The sequence below is a fragment of the Pinus tabuliformis genome, chromosome 4_2 (genome assembly GCF_031772625.1).
Source record: "Pinus tabuliformis cultivar Carrire ecotype Pingquan chromosome 4_2, CPIR1, whole genome shotgun sequence".
Taxonomy (NCBI): Eukaryota; Viridiplantae; Streptophyta; class Pinopsida; order Pinales; family Pinaceae; genus Pinus; species Pinus tabuliformis.
In genome coordinates, this window is record NC_142304.1 from 310,952,465 (window position 1) to 310,973,899 (window position 21,435).

A 21,435-nucleotide genomic window follows, 5' to 3' on the forward strand; every position below is an offset into this window, starting at 1 on the left:
TATGGATAATATCAAGGATGACAATTTCAGCACTCATAGCATATTTGGCATGGAGAGCTATTCCTAGTAAAGAGTTCATATTTGACATGGGGAGATAACCATATGGAAAAATGATATTTTAGAGGCATACTTTTGCACGAGTGCTTATCCAATTGGATAAGAAGCATATTTCTGGGTAGCATGATTATAAAATACTAAATAGACAATGAAGATAACTATGCACACAAATCTGATCCGAAAAAAGCAAAAGCAAGGCATCCTAAAATGCAGGACTTTCATAAAAGGGGAAATTTATTAGTTTTCAAGAGTTGTTTCTAAACTTGCTTGAAAATTTTCCCAATCATTATTTGTGTTAGCTTTTGGGGTTACTACAAAAGTGTTTACACCATGTTTGGGGTGTGTTACCACCCAAATTATATGTAATGATGAATCCCCTAGTTCACAAGGCACAATTCAAGGGGCAACCTCTAGGAAGGTTACCATTATCACCTCGGCAACCTATATCAGCACTTTAGGGTGACTCTCTTCTGACTCAAGGGGGTATCCCTACTAGCACTACTAAGACCACACAATGAAGCACAAGGTGACATTGAGAGTAGCCTTAGTAAAATAAGGTTTGCAGTTTTTAGGGTTTTTTGAATAAGTGATGGAAGCACATAAAGATCAGTGCCAAATCCAACTCTGGCAATGGAATCAACATGAATCAAATGGAAAGAGAGGTCAAGTATAAAACCCTCCAAGTATTTGCTTATTTCTTTCAAGAATTAAGGTTTTGAGACTAGAACCACAAGACTATATTATCCCTCAACCAATTAAGATCAAGAATGAATTCAAGGTCTACAAGAAGGGGCTTTAATTGGAGACAACCTTTGCAATCACAAAACAACTATCACTTGATGTAATCACTTAATACTTCAGCCAAGGAACCATAAGGAAGAACAAAGCATGGTATCAAATACTCACCAAATCAACAAAGGAAGAATGAGGACAAACCCTAAACTTCTTCCTTCCAAGTCATAAAGCTATCCTTCAATTGATCGATCTTGGAAGACTTCTAGAAGACTTGAACATTCCACCATTAATCTTCAACATTCCACCATTAATCTTCATGTACCAAAATAAAACATAGGAAAAGATTCAAGACTTGACAACGTTCAACCACAAAGAAAGAACCATTGCACCATAAATGCTCCAAGGAAGATATGTCAATTAAGCTCTGATGAGATAGCTCCCAAGTATCCAACAATGAGTACTGTTGACCACTACGTGTCAACTTCCCAGCAGTACACCCCCTTTTCTTCGCAAAAAGGGATAGCGCTTGATCGACATGTCCGTGCCATTTGACAGTCATCGTCGACTTGATCAATTTATGTTGTAAACCCAGTCTGCATATTGAATTGTAAATAATCTTAGCAGAGTTGAGTCATGTATGTAAATTGCCTAGGTGGACCTAATTTTTTAGTGATAATCTACGTTCCAGAAGGTTTTTTGTCTCACCGATCTATGATCGGCAAAGTTTTCCTTCAGCCTAACCCCAAAGCCGGAATGGATTTTGTCATTAGAATCTTAGGAGAATCCTAGTGTGTTAATCTGCTAGATTATAGTTGTGTCGCAGAACTGGGTGGTTTATGAGGGTCTATGTCAAATGGGTTCTACCCCTTGAGATGTAAAGTTGTAAAATCATGATGTAAAGTGTCTTGAGGGTTAGAAAATGTTTTAATCCCCTCATAAGTCCTAAGTCCTAGGTCCTAGGTGATTTTTCCAAAGGCTAAGTTCGAGGATCCATTTAAAAATAAATTAAAAATTAAAAAAAAAATAATAATAACTGAAAAATAAAAATTAAAAAAAATTAAAAAAATAATAAAATTTATAAAAAATTAAAAAAATAAATAAAAATAAAAAAAATAATAATAAAATAAAGTAAAAACCTAAAAATAATAAAATAATAATATTTTTGAGTAAATAAATGCAGAATTTCAATTTTTAATGCATTAAAAAATTCGACGGATGAGATTAAGAGATGTCTTGATCCTCATTGACGGTCGAGATCATTTTGACATGGATCACTAGAACTAGCTGTTGGGAATTTTTGCTTTAAATAGGGTGCTAGGGGTCATTTGAGATCAGATTGGATCTTAGAGTCTAGTGCTAAAGAAAGCTCTCTTGTAGTCATTTTTTTTTTGTGCAATAAAGGAAGACTTTGGGGTTAAAAATCTTGCTGGTGTTACTCTTCTGAAAATGCTGTAAGATTGTTCTATTTTTTTCTGCATAATTTTATTTTCAGCCATTGATGATAGCTTAATGAAGATTGATCTAGGCACAGGTATCTTGTCTGATCTTTGGGGTTTGAATAATAGTTTAGATTCTGAAATATAGTGGCAGATATCTCCATTTGATTGGGGTTTCACTATTGTTTTCTCATTCTATGTTAATGGTTGATTTTAAGTTGTGCAAGAAATCCTTTTTTCAGATTACCGGGCGTTAGGGGAAGTTCTCGGCTGAACCAGCCAACTCCCAGGTTGTGTTTTCTGAAAGAGCCCAGCCAATTCTTGATCCCGGGCTTATCATTCGAAATATTTTTTATGAATGCATGCAGGGTTTTTTGAAGCGTTTTACATTAAAATTAAATTATGATAATATTACTGTGATTATTGATAAATCTGGCTTCTTAAGAGCTTTCAGTTTGTAAATACTGTAATTATTTAGCTGTTTTTTTTTAGGGTTTTAGTTTCCTTTTTTGCACATTTTATTTTTGGGTGTTTCGTGTTTTGCTATTGCAGGTTGCAGGTCTAAAAAGAAATTTTGTGGGAAGCCAGATCTGGCCCCAGAAACTAGGCTTTGCAGGTGCATCATTTCTGCAATTCAAGATTTTAAATTTTTTGTTTATCTGAAGGTGATCTTACATGAGTTTCAAATAACAAATCTGAAGCTGAACACATAAATTTTATTCAGAAGTCTTTGAGGGTTTCACTACTAAATTTTAAGAAGAAATATAATCTGGAAATTTCTGGGTTTTTATTTGGCCATTTTATTTTCTGCTGCCTGGGGCTTTTTGCGATTTTGTTGAAGAAATTTCAAAATTTTGATGAAAGTTTTGTAGCCAGCGTCCTTCTCTTCATTGTTCGATCTTTTCTCTGTTGGTGGCTATCGAGATTGCACCTCTATCCATTGGTGCTCCTCACGCTGTCCAGATCAACAAAGTTGTTGCCATTAATCAAATCAACAAATCAGCGAATCAACATTGCTGCCCATATCAACAAATCTTCACGCTTCTGCCTGCGTCCATCATCGAAGCTACCACTCCGAAATCGTATTTTGCTATCCAAGCTGCTCATTTCTTAAAAAAAAAAAAAACGCTGCCAGATCTGCGTGTCTCCCATTACTCCACGCACCTGCAAAACAAATAATTGCTGTCGTATTCCATCTCCAACCTCGTAGCCCGCAACAATCTCAAACAACAAACCCTTCTCCCGCCGTACCTGCAGTTGCACATTTGAAATACGATTTCATCTTTGCACATTAGGTTTAGCGTAAGTTTTTTTTTTTTTTTCATATGATATATGCGTAGGTTGAGTTTTTCGTTTTTTATTTTTTGTATCTTTTGATTAGATTTAAATTTAGATTCAATTTTATTTTATTTTTCATAGTTTAGTTAATGTATTTTCGTTGAATTTTTTCTTTAAGGACTTTAAAAGCCTCATTTCAGTTTTGTTTATTTTTTTTATTCGTTGTTTTAATTTTTCATTTAAAAAAAATAGAAAGTTCAAAATAATTTTTTTTTTAAATTTTCATTTCTCATTAAAGTTTAGGTTTTTTAGATTTTAAATTTAGATTTGATTTTTTTTTTAGATTAGATTACTTTAATCTTTGTTTCATTTTTAGTGTAAGAATTAAAATTCAAAAAAAAAATTATAAACCTTTTAAAAATCATTAAAAAAAAAATAGATTTAAATTTTATAATTTAGTTTAGGTTTTATTTTTTATTTTTATTTTTTTAAATCATAAAAATATATAAAAAATTTTAAAAATCATAAAATTTCATAAACAAAAAAAAAATTATAAAATTATAAAAAAGCAAAAAAGGGTTTCTTTTATTTAATTTAGATTTTTTTGTTTTATTTAAAAAACATAAAAAATATTTTGGGAAATTTTTTGCCAGTTTCAGTGTTGGCTCGGGAATTTCCTAGGTTTCATCTTTTATGCTGAGGCTAAATTTTTGATGTGTGTTAAATGTTTATCATTTTTGTGGTTAAACATGCTCAAATGATCATCTGAAGATCATCTATATGAAAGTGATAACGGGTCGGCACTTGAAATTACGTGGTTGTTTAAAGCATTTATCTTTCGAAATTTTAATTGTTGGAATGTCGTTATTGAGCTTTAAATCGCTGGATCACTATAAGAGCATTGTGCGTTTGTCAAATATCTTGCATTTGCTTGAGTTATCTGATGGTAAATGATTGTTAATGAGTTCATCTTTTCGCAGCATTTGATAGATAATCATTTAGCCATTAAATTTATAAGGCACTGGTCTATTAACTTACTAAAATCAAATAAGTGCTTGTTTTCTCTTGTGTTTCCCAACCCAACTGGTCCACAGTTTGTCTTCATCATCCCTTAGGGTCTACCCCCCTTAGCCGCGGGAGATAGGCTTAAACGGAGAGATCGGGGATCAGGGTGACAACCCCCGGTCTGAGCGTTGTCGTGACAATCTATGCGACAACATTTTTTGGCGCCGTTGCCGGGGACAGAGTTTTTTCTGTCCTTGGTTTATTCGACATTCATCTTCTCATTTTTCATCATCTTTCTCATCTCTCATTTGAGCTGGCAGATTCAACATTTCTTGCCATCATTTGGATCTTATCTTTCGTCATATCAGCAATTACTCTTCAATTCATTTCTTGTTTGGGTGGCGACTCCATTCCATTTCTTTTATTTTTTCCCAGGCAAGAAGCCTTCCTCATATCTGCTTGTTGGTTGATTTTTGGATCCTAGAATTAGATTCATTGTTCAAGTGGTGACTCCACTTCTTTCATCTCTTAATTTTCTTGAGCAGAAATCTCTTTCTATCATCCATTTGATCCCTTATTATTCATCATGGATTATTCATTTAAACAATGTCATTTTACTGATAATCTCCATGATTTTCCAAAAGAGGCCATTTCTAAATTATTTTTGTTCTCAGGTGGCGATTCGGTCGCTGTTAGACAACATTTAAACAGGTTTACTTGTGTAATGATCATATATTATAGACTTCCTCAATATAATCATGAAGATGTCAAGATGCGTCTATTTGTCCATTCTTTAAAGGGTGATGCTTTGAACTGGTTTAATAATTGTCCTGAAGATTCTTTCACTTCTTTACAAGACATTGTCGATGCTTTTAAAGATAGATATGGTGATCCAGATAGCTCGCCTTGTGCCCCTAAAATTGTGCAACAAAATGAAAGTAATCTTGTAAAAGGTCCCGCTGTCGATGAAAGATTCCAAGACAATTCTTCATATCAGAATGTGCCATCCACTTGTACCATTGCAGATCATAGTAGTGTTGACAATGAAAAGGAAGATCATAAGAAAATTATACAAGAACTAATGCTACTGGTAAGAAATATGGAGATAAATCAAACTAATTACGCCAATGATGTGAGAACTTTATGCACCCACCTGGAAAAGCATAATAGGGAGATGGAGATCATGCAAAATCAACATAGTAAGGAAATTGAAGCCATGAAGATTAATCATGACACAGAAATTAGTTTTATGCAAAACAAGTTATCAGGCTTAGAGGAAAATATGATGACCATGCAAGCAAATCATAAGGAAGAGATAAACTCTATGCAGCATTGCTTAATGACCATAAAGGAAAAAGACGATAAATTAATAAAAGAAATGGAAGCTAATCAGATGTCTTCAGAAAAAGTTATTGACCATGGAAGAAGGTCATGCCAGGGAAATCAGTGCTATGAAAGTTGAACACTCTAGCCAGATAAATGGCATTACAATACAGGTACATAAATTTAAACAGCGGATTAAGGATGAGAGAAACCAAGAAACATCAATAGATCAGGAGCCTTCTCATTTACTGCAACAAGCTTCATCTTATTATGAGGAGGTCGTTGGTTTGATTGAAAGGTGGTTAATTGAAGGTGATCCAGATAAGCTTAAAAACGATAAAGATCAGAGGCAAGATGAAGAAAGACATGTCACACATATCTTACATACTTCATCTAAGAGCTTTGAAACAGAAACTTCCACGTCATCAATAATACAACCTACCAGGAAGAAGAAGCGCAAGAGGAAGAAAATGAGAAAAGGATTTGATGCATCAGACGGTCGCGAGCAGCTTGATTTTCGAATAGGAAAAAGTCCTACCATATGCAGAATTGGACATGGAACATCCGACAAACAGCCGACAGATTTGCCTGAAAGCAAGCAAATGCTCAGTACACACTATATTGAACACATCTGATGCCATGGGGCATCCTTTGTATTGTATTTCTAACCCTACTCCTTGTCATTTCAGCATTTTCATTTCTGTTTTGGGATTAGATTTGCTTTTCTAGATTAGTTAATAAATGAAGAGCTTATATCATTCCTGTGCTTAATGTTATATGATGATTTTTGGATGGACGCTACTTATGTTTTGTTGTGTGTTGCATGGGTGCAGATTCTGGATTCTCACATTCCTACAGTGCAGCAATGTGTCCCCAAGTGGAGCCAGATGTTGACCACTACGTGTCAACTTCCCAGCAGTACACCCCCTTTTCTTCGCAAAAAGGGATAGCGCTTGATCGACATGTCTGTGCCATTTGACAGTCATCGTCGACTTGATCAATTTATGTTGTAAACCCAGTCTGCATATTGAATTGTAAATAATCTTAACAGAGTTGAGTCATGTATGTAAATTGCCTAGGTGGACCTAATTTTATAGTGATAATCTATGTTTCGGAAGGTTTTTTGTCTCACTGATCTATGATCGGCAGAGTTTTCCTTCAGCCTAACCCCAAAGCCGGAATGGATTTTGTCATTAGAATCTTAGGAGAATCCTAGTGTGTTAATATGCTAGATTATATTTGTGTCGCAGAACTGGGTGGTTTATGAGGGTCTATGTCAAATGGGTTCTCCCCCTTAAGATGTAAAGTTGTAAAAGTCATGATGTAAAGTGTCTTGAGGGTTAGAAAATGTTTTAATCCCCTCAGAAGTCCTAAGTCCTAGGTCCTAGGTGATTTTTCCAAAGGCTAAGTTTGAGGATCCATTTAAAAATAAATTAAAAATTAAAAAATTAAAAATAAAAATAATAATCACTGAAAAATAAAAATTTCAAAAAATAAAAAAAATAATAAAATTTATAAAATAAATAAAAAAATAAATAAAAATAATAATAATAATAAAATAAAGTAAAAACCTAAAAATAATAATATTTTTGAGTAAATAAATGTAGAGTTTCAATTTTTAATGCATTAAAAAATTCGACGGATGAGATTAAGAGATGTCTTGATCCTCATCGACGGTCGAGATCATTTTGACATGGATCACTCGAACTAGCTGTTGGGAATTTTTGCTTTAAATAAGGTGCTAGGGGTCATTTGAGATCAGATTGGATCTTAGAGTCTAGTGCTAAAGAAAGCTCTCTTGTAGTCATTTTTTTTGTGCAATAAAGGAAGACTTTGGGGTTAAAAATCTTGCTGGTGTTACTCTTTTGAAAATGCTGTAAGATTGTTCTATTTTTTTCTGCATAATTTTATTTTCAGTCATTGATGATAGCTTAATGAAGATTGATCTAGGCACAGGTATCTTGTCCGATCTTTGGGGTTTGAATAATAGTTTAGATTCTGAAATATAGTGGCAGATATCTCCATTGATCGGGGTTTCACTATTGTTTTCTCCTTCTATGTTAATGGTTGATTTTAAGTTGTGCAGGAAATCCTTTTTCAGATTACCGGGCGTTAGGGGAAGTTCTCAGCTGAACCAGCCAACTCCCGGGTTGTATTTTCTGAAAGAGCCCAGCCAGTTTTTGATCCCGGCTTATCATTCGAAATATTTTTTATGAATGCATGCAAGGTTTTCTGAAGCGTTTTACATTAAAATTAAATTCTGATAATATTACTGTGATTATTGATAAATCTGGCTTCTTAAGAGCTTTCAATTTGTAAATATTGTAATTATTTAGCTGTTTTTTTTTAGGGTTTTAGTTTCCTTTTTTGCACATTTTATTTTTGGGTGTTTCGTGTTTTGCTATTGCAGGTTGCAGGTCTAAAAAGAAATTTTGTGGGAAGCCAGATCTGGCCCCAGAAACTAGGCTTTGCAGGTGCATCATTTCTGCAGTTCAAGATTTTAAATTTTTTGTTTATCTGAAGGTGATCTTACATGAGTTTCAAATAACAAATCTGAAGCTGAACATATAAATTTTATTCAGAAGTCTTTGAGGGTTTCACTGCTAAATTTTAAGAAGAAATATAATCTGGAAATTTCTGGGTTTTTATTTGGCCATTTTATTTTCTGCTACCTGGGGCTTTTTGCGATTTTGTTGAAGAAATTTCAAAATTTTGATGAAAGTTTTGTAGCCAGCGTCCTTCTCTTCATTGTTCGATCTTTTCTCTGCTGGTGGCTATCGAGATTGCACCTCTATCCATTGGTGCTCCTCACGCTATCCAGATCAACAAAGTTGTTGCCATTAATCAAATCAGCAAATCAGCGAATCAACATTGCTACCCAGATCAACACATCTTCACGCTTCTGCCTGTGTCCATCATCGAAGCTGCCACTCCAAAATCGTATTTTGCTATCCAAGCTGCTCATTTCTTAAAAAAAAAAAAAACGCTGCCAGATCTCGTGCCTCCCATTACTCCACGCACCTGCAAAACAAATAACTACTGCCGTATTCCATCTCCAACCTGCATGTAGCCCGCAGCAATCTCAAACAACAAACCCTTCTCCCGTTGTACCTGCAGCTGCACATTTGAAATACGATTTCATCTTTGCACATTAGGTTTAGCGTAAGTTTTTTTTTTTCATATGATATATGCGTAGGTTGAGTTTTTCGTTTTTTATTTTTTGTATCTTTTGATTAGATTTAAATTTAGATTCAATTTTATTTTATTTTTCATAGTTTAGTTAATGTATTTTCGTTAAATTTTTTCTTTAAGGACTTTAAAAGCCTCATTTCAGTTTTGTTTATTTTTTTTTTATTCGTTGTTTTAATTTTTCATTTAAAAAAATAGAAAATTCAATTTTTTTTTTTTTTTTTTTTTTAATTTTCATTTCTCATTGAAGTTTAGGTTTTTTAGATTTTAAATTTAGATTTGATTTTTTTTTTTTTTTTAGTTTTTTATTAGATTTCTTTAATCTTTGTTTCATTTTTAGTGTAAGAATTAAAATTCATTAAAAATAAAAAATAAAATTATAAACCTTTTAAAATTCATTAAAAAAAAAATAAAAAAAATTACAAACCTTTTAAAAATCATTAAAAAAAAAATTAGATTTAAATTTTATAATTTAGTTTAGGTTTTTTTTTTTTTTTTAAAATCATAAAAATATATAAAAAATTAAAAAAATCATAAAATTTCATAAACAAAAAAAAAAAAAAAAAAAATTATAAAATTATAAAAAAGCAAAAAAGGGTTTCTTTTATTTAGTTTAGATTTTTTTGTTTTATTTAAAAAACATAAAAAATATTTTGGGAAATTTTTTCCCAGTTTCAGTTTTGGCTCGGGAATTTCCTAGGTTTCATCTTTTACGCTGAGGCTAAATTTTTGATGTGGGTTTAATGTTTATCATTTTTGTGGTTAAACATGCTTAAATGATCATCTGAAGATCAACTATATGAAAGTGATAATGGATCGGCACTTGAAATTACGTGGTTGTTTAAAGCATTTATCTTTCGAAATTTTAATTGTTGGAATATAGTTATTGAGCTTTAAATCGCTGGATCACTATAAGAGCATTGTGCGTTTGTCGAATATCTTGCATTTTCTTGAGTTATCTGATGGTAGATGATTGTTAATGAGTTCATCTTTCCGTAGTATTTGATAGATAATCATTTAGCCATTAAATCTATAAGGCACTAGTCTATTAACTTACTAAAATCAAATAAGTGCTTGTTTTCTCTCGTGTCTCCCAACCCAACTGGTCCACAGTTGGTCTTCATCATCCCTTAGGGTCTACCCCCCTTAGCCGCGGGAGACAGGCTTAAACGGAGAGATCGGGGATCAGGGTGACAGCCCCCGGTCTGAGCGTTGTCGTGACAATCTGTGCGACAACAATTACAAATGAGGAAGTGCACCTCTTTATATAAAAGATGCTAAACTTCCTTTACAATAAAATAATAATATCTCATGTGCTTCCTTACATCTAGTCTAAGAAAAAAACAAAATTATAATCAAATAATATATTACAACAATAAAATAACGGTGGTCAAGCCACATGTACAATAAACAAGATGAAAAAACCTCAAGGTCCTCTCCTCCAAAGAAGGGTGAATGACATCCCAAGCTGCCATGTTGACCTCCAAAGCCCATAAGATATGTAGATCCTCAAGCCACTCACCAAAAGTGCTAATAGATTTGGCATTACTTCTTGTATGAGAGGTTGAGAACTCGGTTCTCTACTTCAATGGTAGCCCCAAGATGAAAACCCTCCGATGTGCTAGTGGGTGTTGGACGAAAACCCAATACTCCTGAGTGAGTGAAATCTCATACTGCTTCAGTGGAGTTTGGAGAGGGTAGTTTTGTCGTAGCCAGTTTGCAGCAGTCTTCTCACCGAGCCATCTACATCCTTGCTAGAGCCATTCACCAATTGGGTCAGAAATATTTTTCTAGGTTTTGCTCTACTTGTTTAGAAAGCCCAGGTTCCACTATTCCTTCATGTTGATGTACTCTTTTTAGTGCATTAATAAAATGGCTCAATGATTTTATCTGTGTATTATTTGTTGCATGTGTGTCTATTTACATTTATTTTGTTGTTCAAATTTATCTTTGGTATCTACTATTCAAATTCCCATTTGGCACATTACAGTGGTATCATAGTTGTGCATCCTGCCAACTTGAGGGTTTATTACAGAACAATCTCGAAGTAAATCAAGGGTTTCAGGAGAACTAGTTTTTGGAAAATTTCCACTACCAAAGATAGATAAAAAATTGTTGAAATTTTCCTCTTGCAATGCGTATGAAATTCTCTCCTTTAAATATTCAATAATTTTGTTTCAAGTTGTTAAAGCAATAATTGACCCTGAGATTGTTGCCTGTGTATTAAGTTTTGAATTAATATATAAAAGGCCCCGTCCAATTTGGTGAGAGCAACCATAAAAATTGGCGCCGCATTACCAATCAGAATCGCAAATTGGCTTAATCGAAACATTAAGGGACCGAGATTCTTTATTTGAGGAAGTCGTGGAATTTTTTTTAAAAACATTTAAAGGGCCAAATCAACAATTTATGACAGTGATGGTTTTATAAAGGTCATGGTTTAATTTTTTTTATGTCGTGGCTTATTATCTTAGAGTAAGTGGGGGTCGTAAAAAAATCATTTCAAGGCCGAGTCTATAGTTGGGCAAGTTATTTCTATTAAGGGACCGACTATGATCGTGGAAGTCGAGTCCTCCTCGCTAACTTGGAGCCGAGTCCACGTTGCGTGGATACATGTTTCTACCCCTAGACAATCTTTCCTGTGGTCAAGCAAATCGGTGGGCCAATCCATATTTGTCTGGGCGTGAATATTGGCATAGTAATCTTTGGTGCCACAAGAAGTAAACTCATTAAAATTCTAAGGTTGCTTTGATAATACCTTGCCCATTGATCACGTGGATAGCCCGATTGAACGCAATGCGATTAATGTAAGGAGAAGGGGCAACCATTGTTATCCCCCGATCCACCTGTGCCTTTTAATGATTGTGTGGTGCTTGTTGTGCATTTAGAATGATGTTCGCGAAAGCCGATTAAAGTGACCTGTGCGCAAGAAGAACTGCATAATTTCTGGTGCGACTGCAGTATGCGTGACAAGATCTTTTTGTCCAACCATGTGACACTAGGAGTGGAGAAATATAAGAAGCCGTCACCAAATGACCTAAGGAATTAATTATTTTGCGACCTATGTAATATGCACTCAGTTGTTATGATCAATAGTAGTGGTAAACCTCTTACTGAAAAAAATAGCAATGGTAAACCAATATTTGAAGCAAGCAAAGCGCTGACTTTGTAATTGTAGCAAGAATCGACCCTGTAATGTTTGGGCATGATGTGATCTCGTGCAAATTGAAGATGTGTCTAGAGTTAATAATGTGTAATGGAGAAAAGGAGATCTGAGTGGCATTGGCGTCCCCCCTTTGTGTCAATTGTTATTTTTTATTTTTTTTGTAGCATCGGATGTGTTCTAGCCACGGAATTTGGTGGAGAGGCTAAAATACATGTCTTATCCAAAACCCAGAAATTGTTTCTGAAAATTCCACGTAGAGACAATTTAATTAAAATAAGTAATCGTTTTTTAACGTTTCCCAAGCCTAAACATAGGAAATTTGATTAATTAAAGGGTATTAGTTAAGTGATTGTGAGAATCTTCTAGAAAAAGACATGGATCAAATTCTAGTTAATCTTAGCCATCGATTAAGTTTTAATCATGGTCGTTGATGTCTCAACAAGAGATTATAAGAAGAAACTTGATGGGGATTGGATATTGAAGTTTCTAAGTCTACCAGTTAGAAACCCTCCATGCACTTTACTGAATTATTCCTACCTACTTGTTTCGCTACTTAACAAGTTATTTACAATGTAAATACTGAAAATAAACACTAGTACATGCTCAACATATTACAAATTATCAACTGAAGAAAAAATAAACAATCACACCAAATGACACCATTATTTTTCGACCAATGTCCCCGGAAAAACCCAATGTGGGAAAACCAGTGCAGCTATCTGAGGGTTTTCTTATTAAGTAATTTCAAAGTACAGTCTGGGTGTCAAATCCGGCTTACCCAACAAAGAATTTCCTTGGTAGTGGTACCTCTCAGTTTGAGACAAATGTCTCGGCTGAAACCCCGGATAAACCTTCCGGCAGCTCCTCATCTCCAATCTGCCCTAGAAACCCCAACGTCTGTCTTTCTGGACTGCGCCAGTCCCTCTCTGCCCAGCGCTAGCCCTGCATCACCTTGAATGGGTTTGCGTCAGCCTCAGGAGGCCCTGCGTCAGCCTTTTGGCCCTCCACGTTAGTAACGTTGGCCTCTCTAAAGCACTGTGCAACTCCTAACTGCCTCTGCATTGCCCTATGTGAGCCCTGGCTGTTACTACGTCACTCTCTCTGGCTCCTGCACTGCTGTCCCGGCACTATCTCTGCCTCTCTCTCTCTCTGTACTCAATGCCCCTCAGCTGTAACTCTAATCACTGATTCTATCTCTCTTAGCAAACCCTGCTCTAGAGAATAGAATGACTAATCATCTAGTGTACTCTCCAAGTGACCCTCAAGCCCCCTCTTATACTTTTCTCGTTGACATATCAACGGTCGAGATTAAATCTCTAATCAACGGCTAAGATTAGATCTGGCTTGATCCATGGCTTTTGGACCATTCTAACATAGTTTTATATTAATCCACATTAATATTTTAATTTCCCTAAGTTTAGACTTAAGGACTCCATTAAAAATATTAATTATTTTAATATCTCCTGAACTGTTTAGAATCTGCCGAAACCTTTTATGGGTATTGGAGATCTCATGTGCCCCAACCTCTCCACCAAATTTCGTGGCTAGAGCACATCTGATGCTACCACAAATCAACACTCCCTCTTAGCGAAGATTGTGCTCTAGCAATACTCTTCACTCGGTATTACTTTGATCATCCGACATCGGTCCTTGTGCTGATGCTAGGCCTACGGCCCACCATCGTCTGTACTGTTGCCCATGGTTCTGCCACTGCCACTGTTGCATCTGCACGACAGCTCCCTCTGCATCCATGCTGATGTTGGTCCTTTCTCCCAACACTGCATCCGCATTGCAACTCCTCTCATCATGTTGCATCATGCTGCCCACTACTGCACTGCAACTCAGTTACTAAGAAGTAAGTAATTGATCTCCCAACTCTGACCTCTCTGTTGGACTAAAGACCCTCTTGATGCTGATGCTCCCTCTGCCGCTGACAAGTGCTCTCTCTTTGACCTCTGCGTTGCTGCAACAACTCCCTGCATCTTGCATCGTTGCACACCTCTCTGTGCCATCTTGCACTAGTGTAACACTCTCGTGCCTTTTGCACTGTTGCAGCCTACTAGCCTCGCGCTGTCTCGGGACTCCCGCACTGTAGCTCTCTCTGCCACTTCATCTGCATCCGTCTCTACCCACATCCACCAATCCTACTACTCCTCTTCAGGGCTCCCGTGGCAAGGTCTAATCCAAGAGGCTGGGTACCTCGAGGATCCTACCCCTCATCGCCTGTGCTCCGCCTGACTATAGCTCGATGTCTCCCCACTTCCGCTCAAGTGGTGCCTGTGCACTGATGGCACAGTCATCGTCTGTCTCCACTTCCTTCTCTACCCTTGCTGGTGTTGCCTAAGTCTCGGAAGACTCTCCCTTACTCTTCTTCCTTGGACACTGGGTCGCATAATGACCCAGCTCCCCACAATGGAAGCACTTGATCTTGGAGAGATCCTTCTTCTTCCGCTTTTCTTGCTTTCCCTCAAAAGCTAGGGCAACATTTTCCTCCTCTTCCTTTTTTACTCTGATCTCCTTATTGTTGCTTCCCACGTTTGACTGCCATCTGATCTCTTCTTGGCTAAAAGCCGCCCACATCTCATCCCAAGGTGGAAGTGTCCCTCTGCCCAGTATACTCTAGACAAATACCTCCCAGTCTTCTGAGACTGCATTCAGGGCTGTCCTTACCATCAATTCCTGATCCGGCATGGCTTCTATAGCAATGAACTGATCTCGGATCTCATTCAGTCCTCCAAGGAAGATGTCAATCGATTCTCCCTTCTTCATTTGACCTCAACTGATTTTCTAGTAACATTCTTATCTGCATAGAAATATGTTGGTACAATTTCTTTAGGGCCTCCCACATCTCATATGTCGTTTCCTTCTCGGTAATGTGTGGTACTACATGGTCCTTGACCCTGTCAAGGATGATGCTTTTGGCCCTCGCCATTGCCTCCTTGTACTTTTCGTTATCATTTGGGTTGACTGGGATAGCTATTGTCTTCAAGGCGAAGTGCTTGACACGATTTCTGTCAAGTACAAATAAGATTCTGGCCTTCCAGACTGCGAAGTTTGATGCTCCATCCAGCTTGTCCTGGTCTCTTACTCTATGTAGTGCCATGATGCTCTTCTACTTGCCTCCTAGAAGTTCTTGATCTGACTCCCTTTGAGTCTCAATTTCCCTCCTGGAAATCCTTCTATCGATGTCGAGATGCCCCTACTCTAATCGTCTGTGCAACCGCACCACTGATCCGGATTTCTCGGCTAGAAACCCTCAGTAGCAACTCACTCCTCTTGGCCTTGCCCTGTCAGGTACTGTTATGACTACAGTACCTCACCAGCTCTACTCTGCAACGTTCCCACAGCCTTCTAAACCCCAGCAACCTGAAGGTGAGAGCTCCTAGGCTCTGCACAATCCCGACACCAGCGACCCGCCCTCCTCAACCAACTGCGTCAGCTCTCCTAGCTTCTATGTGGCTCTGCGTGAGGCTCCCTTTGCCTCTGCGCTGCCTCTTCCTAGCTCACCCTTGATGACGTATGCATTGCGTCACCCTTCCCTTGTTGCTGCTCTGCTAGAAACAGCTTCTGTCACTTGGGATAACTGTTTTCTGCTACTATTGCTTCGCTTGGCTTATGTCCTCAGTTCTCCTATGATCTGCAACCATGCCCTAATACCATTTTGAAATTTCTAAGTCTACCAGTTAGAAACCCTCCAAGCACTTTACTGATTTATTCCTACCTACTTGTTTCGTTACTTAACAAGTTATTTACAATGTAAATACTGAAAATAAACACTAGTGCATGCTCAACATATTACAGATTCAACTGAAGGAAACAGAAACAATCACACCAAATGACATCGTTATTTTTGGACCAATGTCCCCGGAAAAATCCAATGTGGGAAAACCGGTGCAGCTATTTGAAGGTTTTCTTATTAAGCAATTTTAGAGTACAATCTGTTAAGTTATGGTATGTTCTATGCTTATAACAGTTTACTTCTTTTCCTTATTATATTCCAAAGATTAGCAATCACACGTACATAAAGTAAAGTGCAGATAGAACATTAAACGATCGACAGAAAACAAGCCAAGACAAGAGACACAAGATGTGGTGGCTAGCCAGGGACAAACCCCACAATGTGTGGGGAAACCCTTTGATCAAATCTTCTTTTATCTTCAATAATTCAGCAGAGAGAAATAGTACAATAAATCTGATTCATATCAACAGTAGCAAACCCTAGATCAATATCATCAGCATTAGCGGCTTCATTATCAAACTAGGGTAGACGATATCTTGCAAACCATTCGTCGGATTGACTTCATTCCACCACCAAAAGTTGCGGCTTTCAGAGGAGGCTCAGATGAACCTACAGTGCAGTTCCAAAGAGGAGATCTTCTAGGCCACGCAAGTCAATCTTTACTTCTGCAGTTGCAGCTTCAGTTTCAGTGGTTTCCGGCTTCAAACTAGGGTAGTCGATATCTTGCAAACCGTTCAACGGATTGACTTCATTCCACCACCAAAAGTTGCGGTTTTCAGAGGAGGTTCAAATGAACCTACAGCGCAGTTCCAAAGAGATCTTCTAGGCCACGCAAGTCAATCTTTACTTCTGCAGTTGCAGCTTCAAATTCAATAGCTTCCGGCTTCACCTGTGTGAGAGAGAGACCCATTTCAGCGCAGTAGAGAAGAGACTCATTTCTACGTAATAGAGAGAGAGAGAGATGTGATGAGATGAGTGAGTCCAAATGAGGAAAAGTCCTCTTATATTTATACACAACGTTGGTGGGTGAATAGATGCGACTGTTGGGCTTCTGAGCCTACATGAGTTGTAGGTCGGCTTGATAATAATTCCATAATCAAAATAAATTCATATCTCCATGAATACTTATCGGAATCGGATGATCTTTATATCAATCCTACACCTCTCGACGAGAGGAATCTAACAAAAATATTATCAGCCATGAATAAGATGATCCACATGAAGTTTTGCCCTAGTTGCCAATTTTAACACTCCCTCTCAACCATGGAGAACTTCATCTGCAATCTGTCTATCGGTCGTTACTATTCATCCATCAAATGCACTGCCCTGTACAGCGTGACCCTTGCTCTGCTCTGCTCTATTCTGCCTGTTCTGCTTTGTCTTGTTCTGCCCTGCACTGATCTGTACTGTTTTGCTCTGCTCTTGCATTGTTTTGTTCTGCTCTGCTTTTGTCCGAATTATGAAGAAGAAGAAATGATCGAGGATGTATCAAACTGACTCAAAGTCAGTCTCAGAGTATGTACCACTGGTCCCAGACCAGTCTCAACCAACCCGAAGTCAGCGTCATAGTGAGTACAACTCCACTGGTCCTAGACCAGTATCATCCTCCACTGACTCAAAGTCAGTCTCAGAGTGCGTACCACTGGTCCTAGACCAGTCTCAGCTGACCCGAAGTCAGCTTCATAGTAAGTACCACTCCTACCACTGGTCCCAGACCAGTATCGCAGTCTCAAAGAGTGTACCACTGGTCCCAGACCAGTCTCAACCGACCCGAAGTCAGCATCATAATATGTACCTCTCACTGGTCCCAGACCAGTACTGCACTGACACGAAGTCAGTCTCAGCGTATGTACTACTGGTCCCAGACCAGTCTCAACCGACCCGAAGTCAGCGTCATAGTATGGTACAACTCCTACCACTGGTCCCAGACCAGTATCGCAGTCTCAGAGAGTGTACCACTGGTCCCAGACCAGTCTCAACCGACCCGAAGTCAGCATCATAGTATGTACCACTCTTACTGGTCCCAGACCAGTACTACACTGACACGAAGTCAGTCTCGGAGTATGTACCACTGGTCCTAGACCAGTCTCAACCGACCCAAAGTCAGCGTCATAGTATGGTACAACTCCTACCACTGGTCCCAGACCAGTATCATTGATCCCAGATCAATGGAGGTCATCCTAGCGTAGGGAGTACGGTAGATACAACGATGCGTCCATCGATACTACTATGGTCCCTAACTTCATTTCCCTGCTCATTGATCAGATGAGAGGTACTTCCCATGAGTCCCAGACTGCATGGGTAGGATGCCTCGACAAGAGAACTAATCAATCCTGTCCTCACAGGAGAACACATCAATCCTGCTACAATCGCCATGGAGAACACATCAATCCAGGCTGCCATGGAGAACACATCAATCCAGGCCTCACAAGAGAACTAATCATCCTGCTACACAGGAGAGCGAATCATCCTGTTCCACAAGAGAGCGAATCATCTTGTCCCATAAGAGAGCGAATCATCTTGTTCCACTGTGCACCACCAGGGGAGGGTGAGTCACCCTGTGGTCATATGTTGCTCCAGTAGGAACCGCAAGCCCTCAGAGCTCCCAGAGCTCAATGTATGCAACATGCAGGACCCTTGTACAAGGGTTTCTTGCCGACTTCAAGTCGTTTGGGAAAATCACAGATTAGATCTTTCCTCGGGGCTTTGACAAGGTGTATCAAACTCTACATCATCTTAATGTGATGGAGCTTCCTTGCTCATCGACTTACCATATCCCAGATGATGTCTATCTGCTGGAGCAATTGACGAATACGGGATTCCTCAATAATCGAATCCCACCTATGGTTGTTACAGAGAATCACAATGGTATCCAATGTAAATCCAAACAGCTCACTGAAGAGCTTTCGCAACCAGACTGCCTCACACGAGGTTATGCTAGCAACAATATATCCTGCTTCGGCGGTGCTCAAAGCCACTGACTTCTGCTTCCTGCTCATCCAGGATATCAAAGCAGATCCCAAGGTGAAACAGTACCCGGAAGTGCTCTTACGGTCCACCACACTGCCTGCCCAATCAACATCAGTATATCCAAGTAGTCTCACATCTCTGGCAGTGTATCTTAATCCATGAGAGATTGTGTCCTGAAGACATCTTAGAAGATTCCTGGCATCAATCCAGTGAGGCTCAACCAAATATGAGCTAACAATGCTAACTGCAAAACATATGTTCAGACGGAGGTTCACCAAGAACATCAATGCGAATGAGCTTTTAAAACTCAGAGGCATTTCCCAAGTCTGGTCTGACATCACTACCATATAACTTCTAAAAGTTAAGATCCTCGAGGTAGTCACAGGCTTGCAGTCCATCATAAAGAATCTTTCCAATATATTTACCACATATTTTCCTTGAGATAGGAAAATTTCCCTTGGCTTCTGCCACACTTCAAGTCCTTGGTCCTTCATTTCAAATTCAGAAGCCATCTCCCTCTTACATTTGTGATTGAGAGGGTTTGCACCTGTTAGAAAGAGGTCATCCACATACAACACCAGTATGAGAGGCTTGTCATCTTCAACCTTAAAGTAAAGGTTAGGATCAACTTCACTCCTAGTGAATCCCAGCTTCATCAAGTAGCTATCGATCCTTTCATACCATGCTCGGGGTGCTTGCTTTAGCCCATAGAGAGCCTTCTTCAACCTGCATACATGAGATTTTCAATCATAAATCTCAAATCCTTCAGGTTGCTCCACATAGACCTCTTCTTTGATAGAACCATGCAAGAACGCGATCTTAACATCCATCTAATGTAGGTTCCATCCTTGTGAAGCCACAAGGGCTATGATCAAGCGGATAGTCGTATATCTGGCAACAGGTGCAAATATCATAGTCTATACCTCCCTTTTGGGATAAACCACGAGCAACAAAATGAAGCTTATACTTTTCCATACTTCCATTTGCTGCATGCTTTATCTTGTAAAGCCATTTTGAAGCAACAATTGTCTTGTCCAGGGTTTGGGAACTACTTCCCAGACATCATTCTCCATAATAGACTCATATTCTATGGTCATAGCATCCTTCCATAGTTAATGCTTGATGACATCTGAGAATGATGAAGGTTCATTTTGTATGATCGTGCTCAGTTTCTTACTTTTATGGAAGGTTCCTCAGGGTGCAGCATGTCCTTCACATCATCAAGTATCCCCCTAAGCCATGAAGGCCTCTTCCTAGAAGAGGAAGGCTCATGTGGATGAGGATCAATCGGATCCATGGGTTCTTCTACATCAGGCATTGATTCATCATCCTTTTCTTTCGGTTCCCTGGTGTCGGCTTCTTGAGAGCTACTCAAAGTCAGCAGATTGTCCACCTTGCTGAGAGCCATATCTTTGTCAAAAGTGACATCATGACTAATCACGACTTCCCTTTGACCGGTGGTGAACATTTCTTCGGGAGTTTAGGAACCCAATGCTTGATGAGGGCATCGATTTTGTACATATACGGCGGTGATTGTAGTTTCAGCCCATAGAAACTTTGGAAGTCTTTGATCATGTAGCATGGCCCAGACAGCTTCCATCATCGTGTGGTTCTTCCTTCCCACCACACTATTTTGCTCAGGAGTATGTGGTGTAGTAGTCTCCCTCTTAATGCCAACCTCAGGTATGCCTGAGTAAACCAATTGTAATATATCGGAGGTCTTGCTTTGGCTTGAGGGGAATGGTCCCCTTTTGAGCTTTCCTTTGGCACATCCCGGACATACACCTTCTTTCTCTACTTGGAATTCGGGCATCCCTGTTACCATCTGTCTTACATCGGGTAGAGCTTTGTAATGAAGGTGGGCAAACCTCCGATGCCAAAGTTCGGACTAAAGAGTTGTGTCACAAGACATGACACCTAGCGGACTTCCATCGACCTGATATAATGAATCAACACTAAACCCAAGAGTAAAGGCATCTTTAACATTATTTTTCCATATACATACCTTGCCATTGCTGAAGGTTACCTTGTAGCCTCTGTCTTCCATTGCCAAGATGGGCACTAGGTTCCTTTTGAGGTCAGGTGCATCTAATACATCCTAGAATTTCTAGCCTTCTTGAATGCTTGTCCTCTTCCTTGATTCCCAGCTCTCCTCTTACCTTTGTTGTTGAATTTGTCATTCCTTTGATTGCCATCAGAGGGATTTCGAGTTGCACCACTGCATACTGTACCATGCTTCTCTAATCATGATTATCATCATGCTGCCCATGTCCATGATTTTATCCATCATAATGCTGCTCAAACTAGTGTGCACCATCATCATGCTATCCTATATGTCCATGATCTCATGTTGCCCTCTATGTCCATGATCTCATTCATCATGATGCTTATGATCTCATACATAGTGACTTGCTTTATCGCAAATGTAACATCATCATTTTCTTCTAGCCTTAGGTCCAGCCTTTCCTTTTGATTTAGTCCCGGAATTATTTCTTTTCTTTGCATGAGAAGAAAAGGCAGCAGGAGGACCTTTAGGC

The 21,435-nt window shown here is 38.5% G+C and overlaps 1 protein-coding gene across 1 annotated transcript in view; it reads right to left on the reverse strand.

The window, feature by feature from the left end:
• Positions 1 to 21,435, reverse strand: part of LOC149169221 (AP-3 complex subunit mu-like) — a 154,869-nt gene that overhangs the window by 20,445 nt on the left and 112,989 nt on the right. The window lies entirely within an intron of this gene.